The following is a 6,301-nucleotide window of genomic DNA, read 5'->3' as shown; positions in this document are numbered from 1 at the left end:
CATCACCTCCTCAGATTGCTGGCTTTTCTGATTAAAGTGACTTTCATTTCTACTGATACTTGTCTCTTGCATTATTGGCTTATGAGCAGCAAGTAGGTGAACCTGAGTTTGGTAACGCTGGCAAAACTTTCTTCAAAAATGAGGGATATATTAAGTCATCCCAGATAAACAAAAATTGAGGGAGTTCATACCACTAGAACTTCATGACAAGAAGTAACATAGGGAATCCTTCAAGTTGAAATGAAAGAAAGCTGGATTAATGTCAGCATGATGTCAGCATAAGACATTTCTCCTTTTTGTACCCCATTTTCAACAAAGAAGTAGACATTCATCAATGAACAAAAGTGCATTTGTAGGAGTTGTGGGATCTAGCACCATATTCCAAGGAACCCAGGAGTCTGGCCCACCTGTACATCCAGGAATATGCAGACAGACCTCGATATGAGTGGTGAAACAAGCAGAGCAAAAACCTGCCCTGACCCCTCTCACTACAGTCAGGAAAAAATCTGGAGAGTGCTGACTTCTGCAAATTCCCATGGGCAAGAGAGAAACTTCAGAATTCCAGTCTTACTAAAGGGATATCATAACATGCCATTGGAGCAAAATATTAATAAATAAATAAAAGTTTTGACACAGCTGAGATGGTAAGAAGAAATTTACCAGTGATGCCCCCTACCAAGATAACACTGCACAAGGCTAAACCTTCAGGCAAACCTTTATCCCACAGGGATAAAGGGGAACAGTAAGTGAGCACCCAGCTACTCCAGTAGTGTGGGATGCAACTGGAGAACTCCATTTCTCTACAACAGTACTGAGGCAGGACTTCCATGACTAGGAGGAGGGAGAAGATCAGGAAAGAGGCAGATAAAATTAACAAGAGGCATTAAAGGGTTTTGGTTCCTGATGACTGCATTCAGTAGAAAGTTTAGCCACAAGCCTCTGGGAGTTCCACACTCAGGGATTTCCCTACCGTGTCTGTGGGAACCCATAACACCACATGTACTTAACCCACATCTCCCTGAACTCTGTGGCAGCTCCTTGTGCATTATCTCAAGTGCAGCAGTGAGAATATGTTCAGGTAGACTTGGAGTGTATTCAGAACACAGGCCAGGATCTGTGGGCAAGGAAGAAACCATAAACTTGAGCTATAGTGTCACCTTCTGGGAATAAAACAGGAGGTTTCCAGTAGCCAGCCTGGTGAATTCTAAGAACCAGAGAAGACATAAAAGCTTAAGAATTCTGTCTCCAAGAGGGAGCAAGAAGTGTGGAACAGGTGTACCTAAACAAAGGCAGGGAAAACACCAGATAATAACAGCACCAACTAACAGAATACCCCATCTGAAGGCAACTAACAAATACTCTAGGAGGTGTTTACTACTTCAAATGCAAAATCAGAATTGCAAAACAAGAGAAACATGAAAAATCAAGGAAATATGGCATCACTAAATGATAAAAATTATTTGACAATACTGAGCCCAAAGTCACAGAATTTTGTAATCTAGCTAAGAATAAAAATAGCTTTTTTGAAGAAACTCAGTGAGCTACAAGAAAACTCAGAAAGACATTTCAATGAAATCACAATAAAATACATGTTCAAAATAAGATATTTACAAAAGAGATAGAAATAATAAAAAAGAACCAGATATTACAGATCTGAAGATCTCAATGAATGTGATAAAAAATGCTATAGAGAGCATCTGCAGGCAAGTAGGGCAAAGAACACAGAATAGGTTAGTTAGAAGATAGGAATTTTGAAATAACCCAGTTAGAGAAGAACAAATGAATAAGGTAGAAAAAGAGTAAAAAAAGCCTTTATAATTTATGGAAACCAGCAATAGAATAAATACTAAAATAATGGTGATTCCAGAAGAAGAGAGAAAGAAGAGGGAGTAGGAAGCTTATTTAAAGAAATAATAGATGAGGACTTCCTGAACCTGGGAAAAGATTTGGACATCCAAGTTCATGAAACCAATAGATCACCAAATTATCTCAATACAAAATTAACTTCTCCTGGACACATTATAAAGAAACTGTCAAAAATCAAAGATAAAGAGAATCCTGAAAATAGCTAGGGGGAAAATAAAAGAGTGTAACTTACAAAGAGCCCCCATTAGGCTATCAGTGGAATTCTCAGCAAAAATCCCAAAGGCTGGGAGAGAATGGAATGACATATTCAAACAGCTGAAAGAAAAAAATGGCCAGCCAAGAATACTTTATCTGGCAAAATTATTCTCCATATAAGTAGGAGGAATAAAGACTTTTCTTGGCACACAAAAAATGAGGGAGTTCATCACCGCTAGACCCACCTTGAAAGAAATACCAAAAGAAGTTATTCAAGCTGAAAAAAAAAATGACACCAATTAGCAACTGTTATATGAAGACATATGAAAGTATGCAACACACCAGCAACGGTATATATACAGACTTCCAACACTCTGATTCTCTAATAGGATGGTGTGATAACCACTTAACTATAGTATAATGATAAATAGGAAAACAGTAGTAAAAATAATTATAGTAATTATAATTTGTTAATAAATATGCACTATAAAAAGAGGTAAATAATGACATAAAATATAAAGAGGGGGAGTAAAATGGAGAAGCTTTTGTAGACAATCAAAGTTAAGTTGTTATTTGCTTGCAATGGATTGTTTTATTTAAGAAATGTCTTCTGTAAATATTTTCCTGACCACAAAACAAAAACCTAGAGCAGATCCACAAAAAATGAAGAAAGGGCAAACTGAACATATCACCTCAGAAAATCACCAACTTACAAAGTAAGGCAGAAACAGAAAAAAAGGAGCCAGGTGAGTGCCAGCCTCCCTCCAGTTCCTAGGAAGCAGCCAGTGGCTAGCATGGAAGCAGCAGTTGCAGAGGCTGAGGCTCAGGCATGTCTCTCTCCTCCCCTTCAGCCTGAGTCTGGGGAGGCCAGGTGGCCCAGGTGACTGGAACAGGTCCACTGCCTGAGAATGGGAATTCTCTTCACCAGGACATGGAGACTGTTCAAACACCAGAAGCACAAATTTATCATTCATGGGCTGGATAATAAAGGGAGAACTACCATCCTTTACTAATTTTCTATGAATGAAGTTGTACACTTACAATAGGAAGTAATGTAAAAGAGATAGTGATTAATAAGACACATTTCCTAATGTGGGATATTGGTGGCCAAGAATTTATTCGTTCTTCCTGGAACACTTACTATACTAACATAGAATTTGCAAAAGTTGTTGTGGACAGTACAGACAGAGAAAGGAGTTCTGTAGCTAGAAAGGAACTCTATAAAATATTAGCCCATGAGGATCTAAGTAAACCTGGATTGCTGATTTTTGCTAACAAACAAGATGTTAAAGAAAGCATACCTGTTGCAGAAATATATCCATTTTTGAAACTAAATTCTATTAATTATTACCAGTGGCATATTCAGGCATACTGTGCTCTTACTGGGGAAGGATTATGGCAAGGATTTGAATGGATAATGTCACTATTTAAGATTAGATAATCTCTACTGACTGCTTCTCATAGACTTTGTATAAACAATGTGCTGGACTTTACCTGAAAGCTGCAAAAATTAATAGTTTAGATATATTTATAATAAACTGATTTAAACACTTAAACTTCTTCTATAAGAAGAAAACATTTGAAGACAAGAACACATATAAGAAAACAAGGATGAAGTATCACCTTTCAATCTGCATTCTTATTAGTTCCTTCCAAAGCAAAGCTTTAAAGCTGTGATTGATATTTTTCTCATAATGAATCCTTTCATGAGACTGTGTAGCCTGTGGTAAGTACAAAGGGAGCGGAAGACATTTTTATCTTTAAGAGGTTTATTATCAGTATAACCCTCCCTAGTTGAAAGTTGTTCTCCTCTTCTTCTATTAAGTCAAAATACAAATCAGCACAGATATTGTTTCCCAATTTTAAAATATAGTGTTACTTATGAAAAGTAGTTTGCATAAGTTTGTGTATGTACTGTTTATATACTTTAAATTCAAGTTAATGGCTTTGATTTATGTTCTAAAGAAAAGTGAAGAAACACAAAAATTAACAATATCCTTAGTTTTAACAATAATGAAATGAGTACTGACATTGGTGTTGTTATTTTGTACTTTCCCCTCTGTTCTCTGTACCATACTAACCAAACTCCAATATCATTGAGCTGTTCTTTAAAAATAAAAAATAAGAAAGAAGGAAAGAAAGAAAGAAAATGGAAAAAGCTTGACATCGTGTACTTATTTTTATTTGATCAAACCACATATATGGAAACGTAATCCAGCTAAGTGGAATATCTGTCATATTGTTGACTTAGTATTACTAATGGGCAGAATTGCACATTAAGCAATTATCAGACTGTCCCCTTTATTGGACCTTATGCCATCTAAATTACTGAGTAAATTGTTAATCCATTAATCAATCAATAATTGTGATTAAAATTGATTTTTTCAGCATTAGTTGAAAACTGTTGTGTGAAATATGTCTACCCAGAGAAATATTACCTTGTAAATATTATCAATTAATTTTATCTAGAGTCTTCTTAGGTATTAAATTATATGACAAACATTTAAAGTGAATTTGAGATGAAAAATAAAACATATTTTTGAAGCAACAAAGATAATTTTTTTACTTCTTGTCTTAGGAGTTGGAATAGCTTGAGATCTTTTTGTGTGTATCTATAAGATTTCTTCTGTCTTCTTACACCATGTGAATGCATTGTTTGACAATTAGAGAATACATATTATTTTTTAATGTTTTTACATATTTGTTTTAAAAATTGATAGATAAAATGTATTATTTTTACTAAGAAGTAACTTGGCCCAAAGTATCTCTTATATTTGCTTAAGGTATTTTTTCAATATCTGAAATTTGAAGGTATTTCTGTTGTAACTGAAAACAAACTTATCCTAACTGTGTTAAAGCATATTCTTGGGTATTCTGTTAGTGTGTCTTTCATGCTCTGAAAATCTGATGGCTAAAACTGGCATGTTTTAGAATATTCAAGAAGTAACCTCTTATAATACTAGTCTTTTAGATTTCATTAAGATTTTTATAAGGAATAATAGTACATACTATAAGCATTGACAAAACTTTGGACGTTCCTTTCTATAGAATATAAAATGCTCATTATGTAAATCCAAGTCTGGCACGGGAGATCAGTGTTTAACATTGGATGGGGAGACCTTCAAGAAAGCGGAGGAGTAAGACTTGGAGATCACCTTCCTCCCCAAAAATATATCAAAAATACATCTACATGTGGAACAACTCCTACAGAACACCTATTGAACGCTGGCAGAATACCTCAGACTTCCCAAAAGGCATGAAACTCCCCACATACCTGGGTAGGGCAAAAGAAAAAAGAAAAAACAGAGACAAAAGAATAGGGATAGGACCTGCACCTCAAGGAGGGAGCTGTGAAGGAGGAAATGTTTCCACACACTAGGAAGCCCCTCACTGGCAGGGACTGTGGGGAGCTTCAGAGCCTCAGAGGAGAGGGCAGCAACAGGAGTGCAGAGGGAAAGCAGAGAGATTCCCACACAGAGGATTGGTGCCAAGCAGCACTCACCAGCCTGAGATGCTTCTCTGCTCACCCACCGGGGCAGGCAGGGTCTGGGAGCAGAAGTTCAGGGTTTGGAGGTCAGACCACAGGGAGAGGACTGGGGTTGGCTGCTTGAAGACAGTCTGAGGGGGCTAGTGCACCTCAGCTAGCCAGGAGGGAGTCCAGGAAAAAACCTGGGCCTGCTGGAGAGGCAAAAGACCATTGTCTCAAGGTGCACGAGGAGGGGGGTGAGCCCGCCATAGGAGGTCCCTGCTCCATGCACCCACAGAGGGCAGGGCACCGCCTATGCAAGCTCCAGAGGCAGGTGTGAGCTGTGGCTGTTATCTCAGACCACAAAGGCTGGCACCACTACTGCTGCCGCTGCCACCAAAGGTCCTGTGTGAAAGTGCAGGTAATTGCCCACACCTTCCCAGGAGCCTCTACAGCCCACCACTGCCAAGGGTCCCCCAATACGGGACCAACTTTACCCGGAGAATGCAGGGCATGCCTCAGGCTGTTGCAACTTCATGCCGGCCTCTGCCTCAGCAGGCGCTCCCCACATATTCCAACTGTGACTGCTGTATCCATCCCTATCCCAAGCCTGAGTGAGCAAGTGAGCCTTAATCAGCAGCTGCTTTCACCCCCTCTTGCCTGGGCAGAGAGGAGACACCTGAGGGTGGCACACATGCAGAGGCAGGGCCAAAAACAAACCTGAAAGCCAGGGGCTGTGCGACCAAAGAAAAGAAAGGCAAATCTCTCCATGCA

The 6,301-nt window shown here is 38.6% G+C and overlaps 1 pseudogene; it reads left to right on the top strand.

The window, feature by feature from the left end:
• The first annotated feature begins 2,969 nt into the window (after positions 1 to 2,969).
• Positions 2,970 to 3,502, top strand: LOC132357601 (ADP-ribosylation factor-like protein 5A; annotated as a pseudogene).
• Positions 3,503 to 6,301: the final 2,799 nt, after the last annotated feature.

Source organism: Balaenoptera ricei, chromosome X (assembly GCF_028023285.1).
Source record: "Balaenoptera ricei isolate mBalRic1 chromosome X, mBalRic1.hap2, whole genome shotgun sequence".
In the NCBI taxonomy this organism is placed as follows: Eukaryota; Metazoa; Chordata; class Mammalia; order Artiodactyla; family Balaenopteridae; genus Balaenoptera; species Balaenoptera ricei.
The sequence above is the reverse complement of the archived record's forward strand: the minus strand, read 5'-3'. Positions and strand labels throughout refer to the sequence as shown.